The 27,067-nt window shown below is 37.4% G+C and overlaps 1 pseudogene; it reads left to right on the forward strand.

The window, feature by feature from the left end:
* The first annotated feature begins 13,666 nt into the window (after positions 1-13,666).
* Positions 13,667-14,206, forward strand: LOC114209979 (dynein light chain roadblock-type 1 pseudogene; annotated as a pseudogene).
* Positions 14,207-27,067: the final 12,861 nt, after the last annotated feature.

Here is a 27,067-nt window from a genome sequence, read left to right on the forward strand (position 1 = left end):
ACATATAGAAATAAATTCACCTGATATTGACATTGGATAACAGAAAACATTAAAAGAAATGAATGTGAACACAATACAAACTAATTGATAATCATCTAAAAATATATATAGTACAACTATTTAATATTTAAATTATCTTCAATTGATATTTTAATTATTCTTAAAGTGATATTTTAAAACACAAAAAGCATTAATTAACCTAATATTCTTGCTCTTTGTCTTGTAACAAATAATGCAGTTGTAAAAAACATTTAAAAAATTTTTTTATTCTTATGTTAATCACCATACATTACATCATTAGTTTTTGTTGTAGTGTTCCATGATTCATTGTTTGTGCGTAACACCCAGGGCTCCATGCAGAACGTACCCTCTTTAATACCCATCACCAGGCTAACCCATCCCCCCACCCCCCTCCCTTCTAGAACCCTCAGTTTGTTTTTCAGAGTCCATAGTCTCTAATGGTTCATCTCCCCCTCCGATTTCCCCCCCCTTCATTCTTCCCTTCCTGCTATCTTCTTTTTTTTTTCTTAACATATATTGCATTATTTGTTTCAGAGGTACAGATCTGTGATTCAACAGTCTTATACAATTCACCGCACTCACCATAGCACATACCCTCCCCAATGTCTATCACCCAGCCACCCCATCCCTCCCACCCCCCACCACTCCAACAACCCTCAGTTTGTTTCCTGAGATTAAGAATTCCTCATATCAGTGAGGTCATATGATACATGTCTTTCTCTGATTGACTTATTTCGCTCAGCATAACACCCTCCTTTTGTTGACATTGCTCAGATTGTTAAAAGTACATCCAAAAGCATCTTTGAGATGGTTGTTAGGATACATGTTTCTTCATATAAGCCCATTTACTTTTTTTCAGTGATGAAACTGTTTGGTATGCTTGCCCTAATTTTGGTTTCATTTTGAAATCAAATTTGTTTTTCTAATTCAGATTTTAGATCAGTTGCTGATTTAATGTTAGACTATTTTACAACACTCATATCTTCTTCTTTTTGGATTTCTTCTGTTAACATATTTTCAAAGAACTTGACCTATAGAGAGTATTCAAACCCTAGAAAATGCCAGTGAACATTATTTGAGTGGTATTCGGATAATGTAACATTCAGATCCCCCGGCAAGGTTAACAACTCCACATTAAATCATGTGTTAAAATTGCCAATTTGAGAACTTATTTGACTTCCAAAATTTGTTATATCTTGTAACACCATCTGCATGTAAACTGATTACTATTTATTTTATTTTTGGGGGTGACTCACCATTAGGAGTAGACAGGACCAGGAACACATACTTAAAATAGGACAACCACTACCAACAACGCTGACTATAGCAACCACTTATCCTTTGTGTCCTTTGAATCAATGATTCTATATATTGAAAACTTTTAATTCTCCTGGGAAAATTGATACTTTTTCCTATTTTCCTGACTTCTCGACTTATTTTTCTCAGAATGCAGGATTTGGAAAAACATACATATTCCCCAGGATATACCAGGAAGGAGTTCCCCTTGGAAAAACCAACCTAGAGGATGGTAGAAGAACAAATAACCAGAGCCCCAAAATGATCATGGGGAGCAAAGCTGCCTTGCAACCTTGAGTGGCTGGACAGTGACTTGAGAGGGAAAGGACTTCAGTCTTATTTAAGCTGTTTTCTTTTGGGGTCTCTTTGTTATAGCAGTCCAGCCCTCCCCTTAACTAGTTCAGAAACTCTCTAAATGATTTAACCAGGATTACATGGCTGTCTCCCTCATAGCTTGTTCAAAAACTTAATCTTAGTACAACTTCGAATTGAAATACATCTTAGAGATGGTCTAGTTCAACCCCCTCGTTTTATAGATGAGCTATTAAGTACAAGAGATAGTAAAGTTAAATTTTTTTCAGATTAACAAAACATAGTTAATATGAAAGCAATTCTGTTGCTATAAGTTAATGCATAAGAATATGCAAAATGTCTTCAAGTATGAATAAAACTGTAATTTCTTTTGTAATATTTATGCTGGTACAGAGTAGATGTAACAGTGTTCTTTATCCCATTATTGTGTTGTAAGTTTTATTTCTTTGTATTGTCTCAGTGTCTAGAGATCTGGATGTAGAATGGAATGAGGGGAGCAAAAGTGAGCTAAGTTATGTGGTAAGAATTTTACATATATTATTTCATTTATTTAGGCTTCACAAAGACCTAAAGTGTCTTTGTGAAGCCTAAATGTGTCATTAGACCTATTTTACAGATGAGAAATTGAAACTTAGAATAGTTAAGAAATTATCCTCAGGTTATATACTATATGGCAAAACTGTGATTTTTGGATAAATAGTTGGATATATGAAGTTAGGAAACTTTGAGGAAAAAATATAATTTTTAACAATTACCAAATAATTTTTCATGATCTCTTATTATTATATTGTCTGATATTAGTACACACAGCAATCCCTTTTCTCACTGCAAAGTTACTGGACAAGTTCACAAGGTAGAATATGAGGTGGATGATTCTTGTTATTTTAAACACTTTATTGCCTTTCACCTTTGGATCCTGTGAATTTTTAAAATACACAGTAAAGAGATAAAAAATTATTTTGTGCAACCGAAGTTCAATGTAGTTTAGATGAAAATGGGAAATAGAACTATGACAAACTACAACTGAATTTTAAATGAGTATGAAACTATTATAAAGCAATATCGATATCTTGAATCCTAAATTCTATATTAAGGTCATAGTAATGGCTTAGTGTTTTATGAGCCTGTGTGGTGTTAGCGACATCATCTCTTTAATCTTAACTTTGCCTCAAGCAAAAATAAGTCTTAATGTTGTAAACTGTATGGTAACATAACTGCCTTGTTCAGTAGGGATCATTTTCCCCCTAAATGTCACTAATATCTTGCTGTGGCTTAAAAAAAAAAAAAGGAAAAGAAATACCCGTTCCACTTTTCTTGAAGTGGTAAATATTTCTAGTATTGAAGAATGACTTAAGGATAGAAGTTTTTCTATTTTTGTTTTTGCATTAAATTTTTACACAATTATGATATATAAATAAGTCAGGCTAAATGTAAAGGACCAATTTGGCATATTTAAGTCACTTAGTTGCTAGGTTGCTAATTAATGTTTGGATGTTACATTTCTACATTTTAAAGGAATGTTTGAAACCAAGCGGGTAGGTACAAGGGACAGACCAGAAAAAGGCTCAGCATTCTTAGAAGAAAGTCAAAGTTGAATGAAAATGAGGAGCATCTAAAGGTCACAGTTTACTGGGAAATACTAAGGCACTGGTTTCTCTGAAGCTCTGTAAGAAAATATTTCAAACAGTTATGACCCAGAAAGTCTTAAAGGTGGATATAAAGAAATAGTTTCTTGCAGTGTATAAAGAAAAGCAAATCTTAAACAAGCGGAATTATTAAAGAGGTGGGTTCTTGATTTATAGTTAGAATTCAATATTTCATTTGGCCCTTGATCTAAATTACATGATTTATAATTAGAAATATGTGTTACTTTCTTAACAAGGAATTATGTCTTTGTAGGAAAAACTCAACTATATGAATCTAAATTTTATCCCTAGTGCATGCCTGAAGAAACTCTATGCATTGGGTGTAAGCTTTTGTGAACAGACATAACACTGAGTGACAACTATTGAAAATGCAGACATAGGTGGAATTCTTCTTCCAATTAGGTAGGAGACCTTAGACCTTTCACTTTTGTGAAAAACCATAATTGTAAAGGGAAGACATTTCTATTCTTGCTATCTTAATTGTTAAATTCTTTTTGGCTTTAATCTTTTTCTCATTAGGAGATGTATTTCATTGGTTTTTAATTAGAATATGAATATTTTAGGTTTTAAGTTCTTGTTTATAGTATATGGGGTAATAATATTCTTGCTTTAAATTTTAAACTAAGGAAAATAAGATTAAATTTTTAATGTTAAACTGGTAAAATCCACAAACAACATGAAAATAATTAGTTGCCTATGATAATAAACCCAGAAGTTTAATTATCTGACTGAAGAGTTTAGAAGCACCTCACATTCCATATAATATGTGGGAAATGTTGGAGAGGCAAGCCTGGGGGAAAATGATTATAATTCAGTATCAGAAAAGTGAATCATCTGTACTGCACCTTTTCTGGAGGAAGACACTGTGAACAAATTCAGGTTGGAAGAGGAGGGTCAACAAAGCTCATAGAAAAGGGAAGTCCCAAGAACCAGATGTTGACAGTGTCTATTCAGCAGTATCCTCAACAGGGGCAGAGATGGAGGGACAGAGATATAGGGTGGGCACACACATGACAGAGGTGCTCTGTTGTAGGGTTCTGAACATTTCTGAGGGCTTTTGAGATAAGCCATCTTGTGTTATGTTTTTCAGTCAGGGTCCCAACAGAAATGAGATAGCACACTCAAATCTAGGTGATTCAAGGAGGCTATATTTCCTAAGAGATTATTATAAAGGTGTAAGTAGAATGTCAAGGAATTACAAGAGATTGTGCAAGTGCCCAGAGTTAGGGTGAGATTTTCACCATCCATTGGCTTAAAGTGTGGAGAGGAGGAAGAGGTTCTCAGAACCTGGAAGGAGAGAGTTTTGTGGATCAGGTTGGTTTGAGAAATGCAGTGACCTTCTGGTCAAGGGTCCTGCCAGATAGAGGAAACGTCAGAAGAGGTGATAAATACCCTCATCTCATTCTCCTTCCTCCCTCTGATTTTCTGTTAGGCTCCCTAACCTGAAGAATGAAGGTCCAGGATCTATTGATCTAATCCATAGAGATCAGCTTATATTGGAAGAGCAAAGGGAAAGATATTTAGTAGAATCACAGTATTGTGGTTCTGTGCACACACACACAAAATTTTGCCAACTGCTTTCTCCCCAGTTTTGCTGTTACCAGGAACAGAGTGTTATGGGTGAAGGACATTTGCATTCTGGTCAATGGAAAGAAATGTTTCCTTTGAATATTTGTAAGGTGGTGGTATATTTTACTTATGAGTTTGAGAAGCAGTGAGTCATCTGGATGAATCTTGTCATTTCTATAGATCTGATAAAGCTGAGGTTAGATCACAGTAAATTTACTAAGGCTTTTGAGTTCTCTCAGAAGACTAGTTATTGGGTCTTCTTTTGGGGACATTCAAATTTTAAAGTGAATCCCTTCCAAAATATAATCAGATCAACTTGGTAGAACTTGCTTCATATTTCTACTTAAAACATCTCACACTGTACCTAGTTCTGTTTTGGAATTTTTAGTATTCTTCCATGTAGGTGGTTAATAAAGCAAGTGTAAAAAAATGTAATAAATAATATATCTTTGAACTGAATCCATAAAACATGAAATTACTTCATAGATTTTCCAATGTGCTTTTGAAAATTCAGAATATGAGTTGACTTTTATTACTCTGCTCTAAATGAGAAATTGAATAAAGAGCCCATTTCTTCATAAAAATGATTTTATAACCTTGTACTCTGCTTTAATGATATCATTGTATATTGAAAAGTTCAGAAGACCCTCAGTGTCCTGTAACTGAAGTATTTATTTCAAAGTATCAATCTCAATATTGAATTTGATTCAAATAAAAGATTTCCTTGGGAGCAAAATAGTTTTTTCACTCTTTAGTTTATTTGGTTGAGGGTGGATTTTCAAAAGAATTTGACACTGACTTTATATGCAAAAATAAAATAAAAATTTCCAAAAGTTGAATCTTTGAGCTTCGTAAATGTTGTGCATAATCTATAGTAAAATACAGAAAGGAATCCATACATTCACTTGACGTTTATTGATTGCTCACCATGTGCACCACACTGTACTGGGGGCTCAGAATGCAGAGATGGAAACCACCATCTGTTCCCTCCCAGAGTTTAGAGTATGGAAAAGAGAAAGACAGATGGAGTGCGAGCCACAGCACCCTGTGAGGAGAGGTTTCAGGAATGTGAACAGAGGGATCTCTTCTTCCTCTCCTTTTGGGTTAACTCCAAGGACGTGAATGCTAGATTTTTTGTTCTAGTCCCACAATTTCCTGAGGCTCTGCTCATTTTTTTTTTTTTTCTAGTCTCTTTTCTCTCTGTTGTTTAGGATGGATAATTTCTATTTTTCCATCTTCAAGTTTACTGATTCTTTTCTCTGCCGTCTCCTTTCTGCTGTTGAGGCCATCCATTGAGTTTTGAAATTTTAGTTACTATATTTTTCAGTTCTAAAACTTCTATTGGATTATCTTTGTGTTTTACATTTCTTTGTTGAGAAATTTTATTTCTTTACTGAAAGCCTCTTTTTTTTTCATTTGTTTCAAGTGTGTTTGTAATTGCTCACTGAAACATTTTTTTATGATGGCTACTTTAAAATCCTTGTGAAAGAATTCCAACATCTGTGCCATCTTCCTATTGGCATCTGTTGATGGCCTTTTCTTATTTAAGTTGAGGATTTTCTGGTTCTTGGTATGATGAGTGTTTTTTTATTGTACCCTGGACATTTTGAATATTATGTTGTGAGACTCTGGATCTTATTTAAATCTTGTATTTTAGAAGGCCTCCTTCTGTTATCATGCCTGCAAGGGATGGGATCACCACCTCATTACTTCCAGGTGAGGCGGAAGTGTAGCTTCCCCACTTGGTTTTCCTTGATACCCTGGGGGGTGGGAGGGTAGGAATTAGGCATTCCTCATTACTGTTTTGTGGCTGTGGGAGTTCAGGTTCTGAGTGGGCCAACACTGATATCACCCTAGCTGGGAGGAGGAGAGGGACCTCATTACCTTTCTACAATTGGTTTCCATTGACACCATGAGGTGGGGCCTCAATACTGCTGAAAAATCACCTCCTTACCATCAGGTGGGAACGGAAGTCCAAGCTACCCACATGGCCTCCTATGACACCATGTGGGAGAGACTTTGTTACTGCCCAATGGGAATGAAAGTCTTAGCTCCCTATTCAGCTTTCTCTGATATCACCCTGCTGGGGGTATTTGGCATGTCACTATAGCTTGGTGAGGATGGAAGGCGAGTCTCCTTATTTAGTCTTACTGACAGGGGTGTGGTTGGGGTTGCTGTTTTTTCCATGCTCTTTGGCTGGAATAGGGTTGCTGTTGGCTAAACTGTCTTGATAGTCTTCCCGTTCCTGATCCTTTGGCTGAAGGCAGTTTTTTTTTGGGGGGGGTCATTTTTTGTCTGCACCATCAAGTGTTTATGAGTTTCTAGCTTCTCTGGCTCTATGTCTGGGGTATAAAAGGCAAAAAACAAAAACAAAAACAGAAAAACCCCCAAAACTAAACCAAACCAAACAAAACCACTAGGGAACTCACCATGGTGTTGTTCCTTGGGTCCTAATGTCCCTAGCCAATTTGCTTTCTCCCTTTTCCTTTGAGAATCTCCTTATTTCTGTTTCATATACAGTGACCAAAATTTTTAGCTGTACAATAGTGTGGGGAATAAAGAGAAGTGTCAGATGACATTGTTTTACGGCCTGGATTTAGCCTGCCTAAAGATAACATTGGACTTTTCAGTTACAAAAGCTAATAAATTCCTCTTTCATTTGTTAAACCGACTTGAGTGAATTTTCTGACACTCCAAGGTTCCTTGGAGTAAGCAAATGTCCTGGAGTGAAGAGATGGCACATGACTAGGGCCTTCCTGACCTGGAATACAGGTCTATTTGGTGTCAGTCCTTAGGCTGAACTACACCTCACCTTCCTCTCACATTGAATTTTACAGTTTCTCTTTCAGCACTGAAGGTTCCAAGAATCTAAAGTTATTAGTCATGCTCTGGGCTTTCTTCAAACATAAGATCACTTTTATCCTATTAAATCATTAGTCAAGTAAATAAGGGTGGTGGGAAGTAAAAGGCATGAACTTAGTGGCTTGGAGTTAGAATCTATGCTTGCTTTTGTCAGTAAAGATATGAGCAACCTATGACAAATCATTTGTTCTCTTTGTGCCTCAGTTTCTGTTTTTGTATGCACTTGCTTTCAAAATTTCTGTGCCTATTAATGAGAGTGGAAGAAAGTTAGGCAAAGCATTTGTGATTTAGTGTAAAATACCAGAAAATTAAGGTTGACATTATTTATCGTAACTTACCTTCATATGGAATGCAAGGAAAGGTTATTGCTGTGCTAATACAATGGAAGGTGGCATTTTCCTACAGAGCAGCAGTATGAACACAGTAAAGAAAATGAGTAAACAGGAGGTATCTTGGCCACCTAAGGTCTTGATTGTGCATTGATGGCATATGAAGGTTAAGAGCTGTCAAATGCATTGTGCTTTGAGTCAAAGTTTAAAAAATTATGCCAGAGACAGTGTTCATTTAAATAATTTAATGCAGGGAGGAAAATGATCAAGACAGAGTATTAGATATTTCCTATGCTGTAATTATTCACGGCAATAATAGCCTCGAAAATAGAGTAGCAGATTTTCTTTACTTTTGTGTGCTTTTAAAAAAGATTTTATTTAATTAATTAATTTATTTTTGGAGCAGTTTTAGATGCATAGCAAAATTGAGAGCAAGGTACAAACATTTCCCATATACCCCTACCCCCACATATGCATAACTTCCCCCACTATCGACATCCCCCATCAGGGTGGTACATTTATTACAATGGACAAACCTACATTGATACATCATAATCAAAGTTCATAATTTTACATTAGGATTCATTTTGGTGTTGTACATTCTATGGATTTGGACAAATGTATAATGTATAATGACATGCATCCATACTATTAGAATGTATAATGTATAATGACATGTATCCATTCTTATAATATCATACAGAATATTTTCACTGCCCTGAAATTCATCTGTGTACCTCCTATTCATCTCTTCCTCACCCCTTGAAACCCCTGGCAACCAGCAATGTTTTGACTGTGCTAGTTTTGCTTTCTCCAGAATGTCATATAGTTTGAATGATACAGAATTGCTCCAATCATGACACATATTTATGAATGACTTTGCCCCAGGGGAGGATGTTTCTGATGATCTCACTGTTCTTCAAAAGAGGCTGGAGTGGTGGCAATAATCAGAAAGCACCATAATTCAGTTTCCCATTTGAGGGGTTCAAACTCACCTTAAAGGAGTTGGTTAATTTTTCAGCAACTTAGATGAAACTTAGGGTAAGTCTCATGATATTTCTTTTTTTTTTTCTTTTTAAGATTTTACCTATTTATTTGAGGGGGGGGAGGGAGAGCACAGAGGGAGAGGGAGAAGCAGACTCTCTGCTGGGCAGGGAGCCCGATGTGGGGCTCCATCCCAGGACCCCAGGATCATGACCCGACCTGAAGGCAGATGCCTAACCAACTGAGCCACCCAGGCATCCCTAGATTGGCTTCTTTTGCTTGTTAATATGCATTTAAGCTTCCTCCATGTCTTTTCATGGCTTGCTGACTTCTTTCTTTTTAGCACAGAATACTATTTCATTGTTTGGATTTACCATTGTTTATTTATCCATTTACCTACTGAAGGATATTTTGAGTTCCTTCCATGTTTTGGCAATTATGAATAAAGCTGCTATAAATATCCATGTGCAGGTTTTTTGTGAATCTAGTTTTCACCTCATTTGGATAAATACCACAGAGTGTGATTCCTGGATCATATGGCGAGAGTATGTTTAGTATTGTAAGAAACTGCCAAACTGTCTTCCAAAGTGCATGTACCATTTTGCATTCCCACCAGCAATGAATGGGAGTTCCTGTTGCTTGCTACACACAGCCTCAACCGCATTTGGTGTTGTTAGTGTTCTGGATTTTGGCCACTCCAACAGGTGGGTAGTGGTATATATATATTTTTAAAAATTTGTATTTCCCTTTTGACATTTGATGTGGAGATCTTTTCATATGATTATTTGCCATCTGTATATCTTCTTTGATGTCTATTCAGTTTCTTTGGCCCGTTTTTAAATTGGGTTGTTTTCTTATTGTTGGGTTTTTAAGAATTCTTTGTATATTTTGAATAGCAGTCCTTTATCAGATGTGTCATTTGCAAATGTTTTCTCCCAGTCTATGGCTTGTCTTATTCTCTTGGTGTAATAGTCCTTTGGTCCTTTGTTCTTTTTGGCATCAATGTAAGTCTCAACTTACTTATGTGGTCCTCTTATATGTATTGAATATGGACTCAGTGGTGGAAGGAGATGCTGGTGAAGGGATTTCAGAAGAACATAGTCTTGTCCTTTCTGTGTAACTCGTTAGGGAAGAGCCAGGTAAGTGTGGGGAAGCGAGGGGTTTGACTATCCACAGGGCGTCCCCATGTGCTGGCAGGGCCAGTGCATAATTCTGCAAGCTAGGGTTGGGTCTCAAGTCAGAGGATGAATTTTAGAATTTGGAAGAGAATGAGTTTTATTATGTTTCTTCTCTTATTTCAAAGACAGCCAGCCAGAGGGAAGTGATGAAATTCATGGAATTTAAAGTGAACAAAGTAGGCTTACTTTGAATTTGTGGTGAGTTACAATAGTTATTATTGTAGTTAAACCAGCCTGTCCTAATTTATAAATTAAGTTTTTTTTTCCAAAGAAGGAACTTATTTTTGAGTCAAGGAAAAATAAAGCAGGAGTTTTTCATTAACAGCAGAAGCCAGGGTAGTTGTATCACACCCAAGCAGCTTCGGATTGTTTTCTCAGATGATATTCCTTGTGGTTGCCAATATGGTTGGCAAGATGCTCATTTCAGTTACAGAAGTCTGTAAACTAAACCCTCACCTGTTCCTTCCCTGCCTTGTTAACAGGCTGTCATTCAAAACTGAATGGTGTAGACTTTTTTTTTTTTTAATTTGCAATAAAATAAAGCTGCTCATTCAAAAGAGTTAACAACAATTTAATTATTTTACATTTTGGCTTTTAAAAATAAGATTGCTTTTATGAAAATTACTGGATTGAACAGACATGCAAATGTGATGGCTAATGCAGTGACAATTTATGTTTTAAGTTATTTTCTTCCTTATAATTATGGATTTGAGTGACAAGATTGCTAGCATCACAATTGCCAATATGGTTTAGAAGGAAAGGCACCACAAAATAAGTGCTTCAAAGTGTCCTAAAATGTATTTGGTGCCTTTTAGCTTTATTAGAATGATTATAATATGCCTTCTATTTTATTATTCATTCTCACAGATAAGTAGAGACTAGTGTGTGACTAGGAAGCTGTTTTGTTGAGAATTCCAGATGAATCACAACATCCACTTCTGTTATTGTGATGGGACTCTTCATTCCTTGGACAAGCTGACTGAGTCACTAATGCATGGCTCTTTCTTCTCATTGTCATTAGGCCATCTGCAGTGCCATGCGTGCATGGCTTCTACCATCTCTGTCAAATGCCATTACAAGTGTTTGTTGTTGTTGCTACTTGGCTTTTTCTTTCCCCACAAGAAACTGAAGCAGGAATGAAGCTGATGGAGCTAATAGAGATTTGGGATTAGTGATTTTTTCTAAAGAAAGTCATGGGTTAGTCTCACTGAAGTTAATAATGTCTGTTGAAGTCAATGTTCTGAGACCTCAGCAGGGGTATTCAAGCTGTCTTTGATTTCAGCATGATTTGAGAGGATTTGAATTTACTTTTTTAGTTTAAATTGATAGTGAAGGAGGTCCCTGGGTTGTCACAGATATTTTGGCATCTTTGTTTATCAACAAAAATGTTTATTATCACCTGAAATGATCTCCCATCATATCTATATGCAACAAATTATGAAAGAAGGTTATACTATATAGACTGTATAGAAGGATGTTGGAAGACAGAGGAACACAGAGGCTCTTCAAGGGAGGACAGAAGGTGACTTTGGACAGGACAGTAAAAAATTCTGTAGGAGAGACCAAAGAAGTCCACTGACTGTACAAGAGGTTAGGGTCCTTTCTCCTTAACCGTATGAACCAGGACCTTGCCTATTCATTGGTGAGTCATTTGTCTGAGGAGGAGATGAGACTCACTGATCAGTATCAACAGCTGTGGGAATGGGGATAGTGTTTTCTTAGAAAGCAGAAATGAACCAATCCAAAGCAGTGAGAAGTTTTGGGGAGCAGGGGTGCCTGGGTGGCTCAGTCTGTTGAGTGACCAACTCTTGGTTTCTGCTTGGGTCATGATCTTGGAGTCATGGGATCGAGCCCTACATTGGGCTCTGTGCTCGGCAGGGAGTCTGCTCAGGATTCTCTCTCTCCCTCTCCCTCTGCCTCCTCTTGCCCCCCTTCCCCACCCTGTGCTTTCTCCCTCTCTTGCTAAAATAAGTAAATAAATCTTTTTTTTTTTTAATTTTGGGAAGCAGAGAGCAGGAAAGGGGAGTTGTACCCTGTGAGCCTTTCTTGAAAGGAGGAATAAAAGCATGAGCATTTGAATTGAATGAATTTTCTGGCTAAATTCTTTCATTATTTGCACACCTCTCTGTATGATCTGTCCTCTTACTGTTGGGTGCAAGTGCTGTGTAATATTTTCTATTGATTGGACAACTCAATAATGTGCAAGAGATCTTGTCATCATCTCTGACATGATTAGGAATGCTAGATATGATCACCTGGCAATATTCTAGGAGTTTCTTGGAGGAGATTCAGGACATGAAACTTCTTATATGGATTATGTATGTATAGATTCATTTTATTTCTAAATTAGAATCTATTTTCTTTCAGTACTTCCATCCCAAACATGGCAAGTAACAAGGTTATCATTTGATTTTCTTAATTTTTGGGAAAAAAATTAAATGTGTAACTTAAACACCAGAAACTTATCTTAGAAAAGCTTTGCAAATATATTTCTTTCTATGCTGACAACTATGGAAAAGTGTTATAAATTGCTACACTGTAGTAATATGAAGAGACAAAGTGAGGTCAAAACATGCCAGGGTGACTCCATTGAAGAAAAAAGCTTGAAATTTGATCATACTAAGAATGGCCTGCTTGTTCCTTAAAAGCTATTTGAACCATTTTTCCACTACCAGATTTGGAAACTGAAATTTTAGACAGCCAGGGCATGGAATAGCAGAACGTCTAACTCCCCCGTCCCTTTCCCCCAGCCCCGACTGAGGCCTCTTCCCTTCCGTTCCTATGGATTGTCTTTTGATCCCTTCACATATTATTTATACTTCTCTGGTAATGAAGTAAAGAGAAAAGTAATGAAAGTGAAAATGCATATTGGTCTATTTGAATGAAAAGGGATTTTAAACAACATAGATTGTAATGTTTCCAGATTTTTTCTTTGTCTCAAGTAGAAATGAGGTTCTCATAGCGCACAGTTGGGCTCAAGTTATAAGATTATTCCCCCAGTTAAATATAAAATTGAGTCTCATCAAGTTACATTCATGCTTCCATTTTTCCAAGGTGAAACAGACAGGAAACACTGGATACATCAGATATTCCAAAATCTAAATATTTTGCAATTGTTATCAATCACTAGCTAATGTTGTTTTTTCTTCATCTGTTATATTTTGTAGGATGAAGTTTTATTATTTGAATTAATATTATTTGACCAAAATACCTGATCTGTGTATTTATATAAACCCCCAAATAGTTTGAAGCAGGTGGTAAATATATATGAATATATATATTTGTGATAGGTTTTATTAAATTCTACCTGTGCACCCTTTCAAGAAATCTCTTTTGCCTGCCCATCCCTAAGCATTCACTAACTCTATAAGAACAGCACCTAGTAAATTATAGATACTGACATTCAGAGGTAACAGACAGAAGTGTTAGTTCATTTAAAAAAATGGAGTGGGGGAGTGCCAGCGTCGCAGAGCTACCCGTTTGTTTGGAGATGGCAGAGGTGGAGGAGACATTGAAGCAACTTCAGAGCCAGAAGGGAGTACAGGGCATCATTGTGGTGAACACAGAAGGCATTCCCATCAAGAGCACCATGGACAATCCTACCAGTATGCCAACCTCATGCACAACTTCATCTTGAAGGCCCAGAGCACAGTGCGTGAAATCAACCCCCAGAATGACCTCACCTTCCTTCGAATTCGCTCCAAGAAAAATGAAATTATGGTTGCACCAGATAAAGACTATTTCTTGATTGTGATTCAGAATCCAACTGAAGAAGCCACTCTCTTGGCTCCCTGCATCATTCCTTAATTTAATAGCCCCCAAGAATAATGTTTAATCATGTCAACCAACTGGCAGGTGGAAATCACCCTAGAGCCTACTTAGACCAACCCAGTGACCAAAGTCACCAAAGTCATCCCTCTGCTGGCCAATCACCCTTGAATCCTTGGGAGGGCCTTCTTTCCTCACCTCCAGATTTTGGAGCAAGAGCTTTGAGCAGCCCGCACCCTACTTCTCCTGACCTTCAGTTCACTTTGTCACCCTTGGAAAAGGCTGTTTTTCTTTAACTAAAAATAACTGAAATGCTTAAAAAAAATGGAGTGCGTTTCTAAACATCTATTTTCTTTCTTTTTTTTTTAAGATTCATTTATTTTAGAGAAAGAGAGAGAGCAGAGGGAGTGGAGGAGGGAGAGGGAGAAAGAGAATCCCAAGCAGACTTTGTGCTGAGTGCCAGCCTGATGTGGGGCTCGATCTCATGACCCTGAGATCATGACCCAAGCTGAAACGAAGAGTGGGACGCTTAACTGACTGAGCTCACCCAGGTGCTCCTGAACATCTCTTTTCTTAAGAAAAAGTCTAAAACAGGAATTGCAAATGCATATACTTCAGCAACCAAGAAGATAATATGAATATATTAATTCTAATATTTTACAGTAATGGCAATGCAGTAAATATCTTACTTTTCTCTTAGTTCTGCTCTAAAATAAACAATGGCACAAACACATGATAAATAACCATTGATCCTGATCATAGCAGAGGGCAGACAACAGTCAGGACCCAGCTGAGGTAGAAAGGGGCTGCTCAGCTCTGTAATTGGTGCCATAAGGGAATGTGGGCTTAATGTGGCCAGATCTCCTGATTTTTCAAGAGGTGTCATAAATTTGGATTTGTGATAGTTTACATATATTTTACATAATGGCAGTATAAAAACAGAATAAAAAATTGTAAACATCTCATGACAGTGTTCAGGAGGACAAACAAAACCTGTCTTCAGGCCAGACTTGACCCATGTCTGTCAGTTTGCAACCTCTGGTCTATGTGCTGGTTATTCTCAAAAGTATTTCTCCTGTCCTGAGTTGCAGGACAGGAGAAATATAGAAATATATTATATAGAAATCTGCTGACTGGATGTTTTTGCTTGCATATCCCATCAATTAATATGTTCATGGGCTGCCCTGCCTTCAGCCAAGCCTACTCCACTCCCCAAACTGCCACCTCCCCCCCCCCCAGTGGTCTGTTCAATCAGTGACACTACTGTGGCATATCAGGATACTGTCATCTTACTTACTCTTCCAATCAGTTGCTAGATCCTCTGAGGTCATCCTAAATATTTCGTGATTCTGTGGTTTGTCCAACCTCAATTTCTGCTGATCATCTGTCTTTGGGATTGCTATGATAGCCTCCCAGTGGTCTCCTGGCTGCCTGAGTGGTCTATTGAAAATGCAAATATGACCTTGCCCTCTCTTGGTTAAATGTGTTCCAATAGCTGGCCTTCATCTACAAAATGAAGTAGACCCTGATCTCCTCAGGCTGACAAAGCCCATCTCTCCCTGCTCCTGCCTGTCTCTGCAGGCCCATGCCTCACCACCCCCTGCCTTGCATCTTGTTGATATCAAAGTCTTGTTTTTCTGCACCCTTCATACTCTTTAATGACTGTGCTTTGCTTATGCTATTCCCTCTTTCTGGAAATCTCTGTTTCTCTTCTTTGAGTGACTCACTCTCATCTGTTCCTCAGAACTCTGCTGAGACCTCACGTCCTACAGGCCACTTTCTCCCAGGCTTATCTCCCACCAGTTAGCATACCAAGCTAAAATGAGCTGTTCGTCATCTAGGTGGGAACATTCTAAACAGCAGAAAGCTCACATTATTGTCTTGGATTTCTCAGTTCCCAGCAGTGTTCCTGGCCAAAGGAAGACAAACAAATGATGTGTTGAACTGAGATGAACTGAGTGGTTCCAGGGTCTTTGCCGGGAGCAACAGTAAAGTAGATCCGCATATTCATCAGGGTGCTAGGGAAGTACAACTGTTGAGACAGTGCGGGTCACATACTGGTCACACACACACACACACTCACACGCTTGCACGCTCACACTCACAGAGGGCTAATGTAAGACCAGGCAATGGGTTGGTGGGTTGAGAAAATATTATCAGCTTTGGTTAAAACAACAACAGCAACAACAAACCCTCCCTAGCTAATTTGCTGCTTTTCACCCTAAGACTTCAGGAAAGGTGAATATAGGACCCAAAAGCTACCTGGTTATGTATTTTCTTGAGTGCTGCTGCAATGTGACTTTCAGTGGCATCCAGAAGGAGCATTTTCAATTTTTAACCCTTTCCCTGGGGCAACCTGCCAAGGACCCCTGAGGGCATTACTATGGGACTCTCCAGAATGCTGGTATCTGTTAATTCTCTTGTCCTCACTCACCTTGTGTTTTTTGGACAAAGTCCTGAGGAAGCCCAGAAGATGCCCTTGGGAAATGCTCAGGCGTGGGGATGGTAAGTAGGTTTCACCCCACGTGCCAATCCCCACCGAATGGTAGTAACACTAGTGAAACACAGCCCAAATCCCTGTCTACAAGGAGACATATAAAGCAAGCAGTTATGTTATAGAACATAAGTGCCATGACAAGACAGGGAAGAAGGAAGACTCACAGTCCAATCCGAATTCTAAAGCAGCTACTCAGCGTGGTTTCTGACAATAAGGAACTTGCCAAAACATAAATCAGTGCACTTTCCTCTGTCTACAATGTCTTGCCGCAGAAAGTGTCAATGGACTTCAGCATTGTGTGTAGTGATGTAGCCAGTTTACATTCAGGTGCAAGCTCTATTACTCCAGGCATGTAGGTGATAAGCAGTTTACTGACAGAAAATACAGTGGTAGTGTTCTAGAAAACCCTCTAAGGTAAACAAGGGGGAAATGGAGAGTTTGTTAGAAATATAGCCTTTGCCATCAGACAGACCCAGGTTTGTAGCCTTGAGAAAGTTACTTAGTCTCAAAGTCTCATAAGTGGGGTCATAGTGTTTACTTTATAAATTTGTGTGAGGATTAAGTGAGAAAATGTTAGTAGATCGCTAAGCCCAGTGCCAAGAGCACTCATCCAGTGTGTGTGTGTTTTATTCCCCCTCTTATGAAGTCATAGATATGATTATGCCTGCCGCTCCCTGGAAGTTTGGAATTAGCTTCACCGAGCAGGTATTGCATGCCAACACTGAGTCCAAACACGGCCAACCGAAATAGGCCCCAAAGGGTGCAACTTGGCAGGTGTGGGTACACACTCATTTCTCTTAGACCTGCAGCCTGAATCTGTTTTCTATGGCTGGAATATAATGGTTTCAAACTCAGACTTCAGACATGTCAGTTCCTTAAAAAGAGTTTCTCTAATTAATATTCATTCTTAGATTCAGGACCATGGGAAAATCTGCTTAAGCCCAATAAAATATATTTATTTTCTTAGCAGAATTTTAGTCCTATTTGCATGTACAATAATTTCCTTCAACAAAATAGTTTTGCCTTATTTCTAAAGTAATTTGTAATCCATAATTTAATAAAGTAAATATAAGGTGTAAAATAATTCTACCTACATGTAATATGTTTGAAGTGAAAGTATTAAAAATAACCAGAGCTGGCTCAAAAGTACTTAGTTATTATTAGTTGTCTTTTGTATATATTAACTGAAGAAAACGTTGTCATTTTTGCTTCCAAAGAACAGGGGAGGGGAGAGGAGTTCAGTAAAGAAAAAGGCGATAACATTTATTGAATGTCTACTATTTGTCAGAAAAATTCATATATGCCATCTTGTTTTATCTTTACAACCATAGGAGGCTGGTGGAGTCATCTTGCTTTAAAAATGAGGAAATTCATAATCAATTAATTTACATAACAGGGTTGTTAATTAGCTGGGTACCCAGAAGGCAGACCCATTGTTTATTGCCAGGGTAAAGAAACAGAGGACCTTTTTAGAATGTTATGCTGAATTCATTCAAGGGATATTGAATGCCTCTTGCAAGGGAGGCACCAAACCAGGCACTGGGAAAATTAAATAGATGTGTGGAACTGACCTCAGGGGTTTGGTAAAAGAGGAGTATATGTAGACATTGGATGCTAGTTGATGCTTCAAGAACTAATTGCTTAGTTCATCTATTGATGTTCATTTCCATTTGTTGATAACGATCATTACTTAGAGCAATTATTTTGGCCTTGATTGCAGATATCATTATTGGTGAAATTGAAATAATCTTAAACCTTTGAATTTCATTGTTGTAAATATCTTCTATAGCACTGTGACCATGTCCATGTTATAGCACAGATCAGATGTCCTCCTAAGTGGACTGATGTACTTGAGGTCGGGTCATGGTTCATCTATCCATAGTGCTTGGATGCCTCGTCCACGGCCTGGCACCTGACAGGTGTTCAATAAATATTTGTTGAATGAGTCAAAGTATTGCTGGGGCAAACCATTTAAAAAAATACGTAGTCTTAACAATCTGTCTAAATTAAATTCCAATTAAAAAACTTGTTAATTGCTTTTCTCTGCTTAGCTATTAGCTGACACATACTTACATACTGTCAACAACCTAATAATCATTGTACAGAGTTTTTAACAATTGAAGACTGTGTTTTTTTCCCTGACTATATTTTAATACATTTTGGTGAGCATATTGCATTGATTATCAGAAACTAGTATTTCTTTTTTTCTGACTTTGGTTTTTACATTATCATAATTTTTGCCTTTGTTTCCAATATGCAGCCCAGGGTTATTGCCAGAGTTAAAAAGAAAGCTCCTTTGAACCTTTGAGCATTACTAATACTCAACCTTTATATATATACACATATATATGTATATATATTTATATTTATTTAATATGTAATATTAATATATTAATATAATATATATTCATTTAATATATAAATATACTTATTAAATATATTACATTATTAAATATAAATATATTGCTATAGTAAACATAGTAAATATAAAATATATTTATATTTAATATTTAAATATATATTTATATATATTTAATATATAAAAATTTCATACATTGTATATATAAAATATATATATATTTAAATTTTTAGATTTTAAATTCAAGTTAATTAACATATAGTGTATTTTAGTTTCAGGGGATTTAAATTCAAGTTAATTAACATATAGTGTATTTTTAGTTTTAGTAGGATTTAGTGATTCATCACTTGCATACAACACCCAGTGCTCATTACATCAAGTGCCTCCTTAATGCCATTCACCCAATTATCCCATCCTTCTCCGCCTCCCCTCCAGCAACTCGCGGTGTATTTCCTAGAGTTAAGAGTCTGTTATGGTTTGTCTCCCTCTCTGTTTTAATCTTATCTTATTTTTCTTTCCCTTTCCCTATGTTATCAGTTTTGATTTTTAAATTCCTCATATGAGTAAAATCATGTGGTATTTGTCTTTCTCTGACTTATTTTGCTTAGCATAATACCCTCTAGTTCCATACATGGCATTGCAAATGGCAAGATTTCATTCCTTTTTATGGCTGATAGTCCATTGTATATATATATATATATACCACATCTTTATCCATTCATCTGTTGATGGGCATATGGGCTCTTTCCATATTTTGGCTATTGTGGACATTGCTGCTATAAACATTCAGGTGCATGTGCTCCTTCAAATCACTATTTTTGCATCCTTTAAATAAATACCTAGTAGTGCAATTTCTAGGTCATAGGGTAGCTCTATTTTTAACTATTTGTGGAACCTACGTACTGTTTTCTAAAGCGGCTGCACCAGTTTGCGTTCTGACCAACAGTGTAAGAGGATTAACCTTTCTATGCATCCTTGCCAACATCTGTTGTTTCCTAAGTTGTTAATTTTAGCCATTCTGACAGGTGTGAGGTGGTATCTCATTGTGGTTTTGATTTGTATTTCCCTGATGATGAGTGATGTTGAGCATTTTTTCATGTGTCTAAGAGCCATTCATAAGTCTTTGGAGAAATGTCCCATTTCTTGATTGGATTTTTTGTTTTTTGGGTGTTGAGTTTGATAAGTTCTTTATAGGTTTTGGATACTAGCCCTTTATCTGATATGTCATATGCAAATACCTTCTATTCCATAGGTTGCTTTTTAGTTTTGTTGATTGTTTCCTTTGCTGTGCAGAAGCTTTTTATCTTGATGAGGTCCCAATAGTCCATTTTTGCTTTTGTTTCCCTGGCCTCTGGAGATGTGTCTAGTAAGAAGTTGCTGCAGCCAAGGTCAAAGAGGTTGCTGCCTGTGTTCTCCTCCAGGATTTTGATGGTTTCCTGTCTCACATTTAGGTCTTTCATCCATTTTGAATTTATTTTTGTGTATGGCATAAGAAAGTGGTCCAGTTTCATTCTTCTGCACGTGACTGTCCAGTTTTCCCAACACCATTTGTTGAAGAGATTGTCTTTTTTCATTGGATATTCTTTTCTGATTTGTCGAAGATTAGGTGACTATACAGTTTAGGGTCCATATTTGGGTTCTCTATTCTGTTCCATTGATCTATGTGTCTGTTTTTGTGCAGTACCATAGTGTCTTGATGTTTACAGCTTTGTAATACAGCTTGAAGTCTGGAATTGTGATGCTTCCAGCTTTGGTTTTCTTTTTCAACATTCCTTTGGCTATTTGGGGTCTTTTTTGGTTCCATACAAATTTTAGGATTATTTGTTCCGTTTCCTTGAAAAAAGTTGATGGTATTTTGATAGGGATTGCATTGAATGATTGCTTTGGGTAGCATTGACATTTTAACAATATTTGTTCTTCCAGTCCATGAGCATGGGATGATTTTCCATTTCTTTGTGTCTTTCTCAATTTCTTTCATAAGTGTTCTATAATTTTCAGAGTATAGATCTTTTACCTCTTTGGTAGGTTTATTCCTAGGTATCTTATGGTTTTTGGTGTAATTATAAATGGGGATTGATTCCTTGATTTCTCTTTCTTTTTTTTCTTTTAAAGATTTTTTATTTATTTATTTGACAGAGGCAGAGATAGCAAGAGCAGGAACACGAGCAGGGGGAGTGGGAGAGGGAGAAGCAGGCTCCCCGCTGAGCAGGGAGCCCGATGCGGGGCTTGATCCCAGGACCCTGGGATCATGACCTGAGCCAAAGGCAGACGCTTAAGCCACCCAGGCGCCCTTGATTTCTCTTTCTGTTGCTTCATTATTGGTGTATAGAAATGCAACAGACTTCTGTGTTTATTTTATATCCTGCAACTTTGAATTCCTGTATCAGTTCTAGAATTTTTTGTGGAGTCTTTTGGGGTTTTCTACATAGAGTATCATGTCTTCTGTGAAGAGTGAAAGTTTGACTTCTTCCTTGCCTATTTTGATGCCTTTTATTTCTTTTTGTTGTCTGATTGCTGAGGCTAGGACTTCCAGTACTATGTTGAACAACAGTGGTTAGAGTGGACATTCCTGTAGTGTTCCTGACATTTGGGGGAAAGCTCTCAGTTTTTCCCCATTGAGGATGATATTAGCTGTGGGTCTTTCATATATGGCCTTTATGATGTTGAGGTACGTTCTATCTATCTCTACTTTGTAGAGGGTTTTTATCAAGAAAGGGAGCTGTATTTTGTCAAAGGCTTTTTCTGCATCTATTGGGTGGATCTTACGGTTCTTATCCTTACCTTTATTAATGTGGTGTATCACATTGTTTGATTTATTTGCAGATGTTGAACCACCCTTGCAGCCCAGGAATAAATCCTAGTTGGTCATGGCGAATAATCCTTTTAATACTGTTGGATCCTATTGGCTTGTATTTTGGTGAGAATTTTTGCATCCATGTTCATTAGGAATATTGCTCTGTAATTCTCCTTTTTAATGGAGTTTTTGTCTGGTTTTGGGATCAAGGTAATGCTGGCGTCATAAAATGAGTTTGGAAGTTTTCCTTCCATTTCTACATTTTGGAACAGTTTCAGAAGAATAGGTATTAATTCTCCTTTAAATGTTTGGTAGAATTCCCCTGGGAAGCCATCCAGGCCTGGACTCAGGTTGGGAGATTTTTGATTACTGATTTAATTTCTTTGCTGGTTATGGGTCTGTTCAAATTTTCTATTTCTTCCTGTTTCAGTTTGGTAGTTTAAATGTTTCTAAGAATGCATCCATTTCTTCCAGATTGCCTAATTTGTTGGCATACAATTGCTCATAATATTCTCTTATAATTGTTTGTATTTCTGCGGTGTTGATTGTGACCTCTCCTCTTTCATTCATGATTTTGTTTACTTGGGTCCTTTCTCTTTTCTTTTTGATAAGTCTGGCTAGGGGTTTATCAGTCTTCTTAATTCTTTCAAAGAACCAGTACATAGTTTTGTTGATCTGTTCTACTGTTCCTTTGTTTACTATTTCATTGATTTCTTCTCTGCTCTTTGTTATTTCCTTTCTCCTGCTGGATTTAGGCTTTATTTGCTATTCTTTTTCCAGCTCCTTTAGGTGTAAAGTTAGGTTGTGTGTTTGAGACTTTTCTAGCTACTTGAGGAAGGCCTTGTATTGTTATATACTTCCCCTTTAGGACTGCCTTTATTGCATCCCAAAGATTTTGGACTGCAACATTTTCATTTTCATTTGCTTCCATGTACCTTTTTATTTCTTCTTTAATTTTCTGGTTGACCCATTCATTCATTTTTTTTTTTAATATTTTATTTATTTACTTGACTGAAAGAGAGAGAGAGAGAGAGTACAGAAGTAGGGATAGTGGCGGGCAGAGGGAGAGGGGGAAGCAGGCTCCCCACTGAGCAGGGATCCTGATGTGAAGCTCGATCCCAGGACACTGGGATCATGACCTGAGCCAGAGGCAGACGCTTAACTGACTAAGCCACCCAGGTGCCCCAAACCATTCATTCTTTAGTAGAATGTTCTTTAACCTCCATGTATTTGGGGTCCTTCCAAATTGTTTCTTGTTGTTGACTTCAAGTTTCATAGCATTGTGGTCTGAAAGTGTGCATGGTATGATCTCAGTGTTTTTGTACTGGTTGAGGCCTGATTTGTGACCCAGTATGTGATCTATTCTGGAGAATGTTCCATGTGCACTTGAAAAGAATGTGCATTCTGCTGCTTTAGGATGAAATGCTCTGAATATATCTGTTAAGTCCATCTGGTTCACTGAGTCATTTAAAGCCCTTGTTTCCTTGTTGATTTTCTGCTTGGATGAATTATCCATTGCTATGAGTGGGATGTTAAAGTCCCCTACAATTACTGTATTATTATCACTGAGTTTATGTTTGTTATTAGTTGATTTATATATTTGACTGCTTCCAAGTTAGGGGCATAAATATTTATAATTGTTAGATCTTGTTGGATAGACCACTTTATTATGATATAGTGTCCTTCTTCATCTCTTATTACAGTCTTTGGTTTAAAATCTAGTTTATCTGATATAAGAATGGCTACTCCACCCTTCTTTCGATGTCCATTAGCTTGACAAATGGTTCTCTGCCCCTCACTTTCAATTTGGAGGTGTTTTTGGGTCTAAAATGAGACTCTTGTAAGCAGCATATCAATGGGTCTTCTTTTTTCTTAATCCATTCTGATACCCTAGGTCTTTTGCTTGGAACATTGAGTCCATTTACATTCAGAGTAATTATCGAAAGATATGAATTTAGTGCCATTGTATTACCTGTAAATTCACTACTCCTGTAGATTGTCTCTGTTCCTTTCTAGTCTTTGTTACTTTTAGTCTCTCTTTCCCACTTGAAGGGTCCCCTTTAATGTATCTTGCATAACTGGTTTAGTGCTTATGAACTCCTTTAGGTTTTGTTTGTCTTGGAAACTCTTTATCTCTCCTTCTATTCTGAATGACAGCCTTGCTGGATAAAGTATTATTGGCTGCATATTTTTCCCATTTAGCTTGTTGAATATATCATGCCACTCCTTTCTGGCCTGCCAGGTCTCTGTGGACAGGTCTGCTGCCAGCCTTATATGTCTACCCTGGTAGGTTAAGGACCTTTTTTCCCTAGCTGCTTTCAGAATTCTCTCTTTATCTTTGTATTTAGCAAGTTTCACTATGATATGTTGTTGTGTTGACCTTTTTTGTTGATTTTGAGGGGAGTTCTCTGTGCCTCTTGCACTTGAATGCCTGTTTCCTTCCCCAGATTAGGGAAGTTCTCAGCTATAATTTGTTCAAATAAAGCTTCTGCCCCTCTCTCCCTCTCTTCCTCTTTTGGGACTCCCATGATACAGATAATATTGTGCTTTATGGAATCTCTGAGTTCCCTAAGTTTGTCTTCATGATCTAATAGTTTTCTTTCCCTCTTCTTTTCAACTTCATTAATTTCCTTAATTTTGTTTTCTATATTATCTATGCTCTTGTCTGCTTCTTCAGTCCTCATTGTGATTATATCCAGTCTGCTTTGCATCTCAGTTATAGCATTTTTTATTTCAGCCTGGCTAGTTTTTAGGTTTTTATCTCTGTAATAGGGTTCTCTTCTATGCTTTTTTCAAATCCAGCTAGTATTCTTATGACTGTTGTTCTGAATTCTTGTTCACAAATATTGCTTATATCTGTTTTGAGCAAGTCCCTGGCTGTGGTATCTTCCTGACCTTTCTTTAGGGGAGAATTCCTCCATCTTGTCATTTTAGCTAAGTTTTTATCTTTTGCGTGTTATGATAGCTTGTTATGCTTCCTGTACCTTAGAGTAATGTTATATTAAGAAGAGGTCATATACTGTCCAGGTCCTGGCACTTTATGAAGTGTTTCTGGTGTATGCTTTGTGCACTCTGCTGTTGCATTTTGGCTTCTCTTTCCCACTGATCAGTCCTCTGCAGAGTTCCTCCTTGCTTGCAGTGGGGAGTTCTTGGACATTTATCTAGGTGTACTTTGATTTGATTGTTGAAAGCAGCCTGGAAAAAAAGGAGAAAAGGAAAAGAAAAAGGGAGGGGAGGGAAAGCCTGCTCAAAAAGACCAAGAGAGAAAAGGAAAGGGATGAAAAATCCCAAATAGACAAACTATAAGCCTGATTCCAATGAAAAAGAAAGGAAAAACAAAGAAAAAGAAAAGAAAAAAAGAAGCCTGATTCCCCCCACCCCCCACAAAGAGAAAAGGAAATGAAAAAACAAACTAACAAACAAAAAACTATAAACCTGATTCCAAAAGAAAAAGAAAAAGAAATAAAGAATAAGAAAAAAAAAATACAGCCTGGTCCTGAACTGAAGGGGACTTTGAAGCGCTATATGATCAGTAGACTTGGTGCATGCAGCATGCTGCCTGTTTTGCTCTTTTGGGGGAGAGGCCTGTTGCCCTGGCTCAGAGTCAGTCTTACCCTTGGCAGAAAAACACTTGCCAAGCATAGGGGGACAGGGTTTGATGTAAGTGGCTCCCATCTCCACTGGGGACTGCTCTGTTGCTCTTTGATGTCCAGCTGTGTTGGTGGTGGGGTGATGGGGGTGGTGGGGTGTGGTAAAATGGTGCCACCCCACTCTCTCTCTGGGGACATGAGAATCTCACACCCCCCACTGTTCAGGAAGCCCTCACAGAAAAGCAAAAGCCCTCAGCACGTCTGGCGCCCAGCTCTCCTTCATTTTATCTTTGGTGCAGCTGGGATTCAAAACTCCAAATCTTAAAGGAGCCAAACCGCTCGCATCAGCCACGCTGTCTCCCTCCAACCATGGAAATCCTTCTTCCAATCCTCAGATCTATTTTTTGGGTGTCCCAACTGATCTGACCTCAATACAGCTGAGTTCAAGGAACAAGAAAAGCCCAGGGTCCCCCTACCTCTCCTCTATCTTAACTCCTTGATGATGCATATATTTAAATAGAGAGGCAGAGTTTTGTTTTTTTTTTTTCCATGTACTGAATTATTTTATACAACAGATTTTAGATATAATAAATTTTTTTTGTGTGATGGAGCATATTACCTGCAAGTAAAGCTAGCATACTGTTATCTGAATAATCCTCGTTTAACTAAGTCTGACCTTGTTTTTTGAAAAGAAAACTAAGACTTAGATTTCTTTCACAAGTCCTCCTGGAGTTTCTTTGACTTTTCTTACTTCAGGATAGCATTAGCAATATAAAATTATATAGCTGTGCTTTGTAGGTTGATATTTTTAATATACTAAGAACCTAAACTCTTATTTCTTTGTAATATTAATGTTTGCACACTTATTTTTTTTTTGTAGCCAACATTTGTTGAATCATTATTATATACTAAGTGTTGAGGTAGGTACACGAATTAGCTCATCATGCCTGCATTAATGCAGAAAAATAAGTACTTTCATTATTCCTACTCTGTTGATGAAGGAACTGAAGATTAGGGAGGTTATGTTGTTAGGGAGGGGCAGATCTAAGACCAAATCCCTGTGTACATGAATCTAGAGTGTGAGGTCTTAATTTCCAGATTGTACTGTGTACTGTTAATGAATTCTAGTAGTTACAATGTAAACACAGGAGAGGATTCTAATGTCTTGACATAAAATTACACGGACAATTAAAATTATTAAACTTAATGAAAAGTAAGGGTGTGTGATCATTCCAGTTGTTCAATTCAATTTGTACTTTGGCTTATTTATTTATTTATTTTACATTTGTATGGGTCCTTTTCATCTGGAAATACAGTATTTTTGAGAGATACTGAGCAAAGAAACTTGGCTGTTGTATCAGGCGAGATGCATTCAACTGCAGACAACATATTTGTTATAACAAAATGGCTTAAAGAATAAAGATATTTATTATCCTCTGTAAGTGGAAGCCTTGAGGTAAAGTGATTCTAATGTTGGACAACTAAATGGCTCAATAATGTCATCAACAATCCAGATTTTTCCATCTTTCTGCTCTGTCATCCTCAGTGTGTTGGCACGTATCCTCAGATGACCCTCATTGTTTCAAGATGACGGCAGCAACTCCTAGTGTTGCTACAAACTCCAAAAGCAGAAAGAAGAATTGTTTTCTCTGATACATCTTGTTTTTAATGAAAAAAATTCCCAGAAGTCCCCCAGCATATCCCCTTCATGTCACTTTTGCTAAACTTTTAGTGGACTTAAAACTGACCATTGAAGGTCGGTCACTAGTAAAAGGAATGATCATGACTGCTTTATATTAATTAAGCTTTATCTCCCCATCCCCCCCCCCAAGGCTGGAAATGGGTCTAGACTCTCCTAAGGC

The sequence above is a fragment of the Eumetopias jubatus genome, unplaced genomic scaffold (genome assembly GCF_037043125.1).
Source record: "Eumetopias jubatus isolate StellerSeaLion01/CBP00866 unplaced genomic scaffold, mEumJub1_p1.0 scaffold_6, whole genome shotgun sequence".
Taxonomy (NCBI): domain Eukaryota; kingdom Metazoa; phylum Chordata; class Mammalia; order Carnivora; family Otariidae; genus Eumetopias; species Eumetopias jubatus.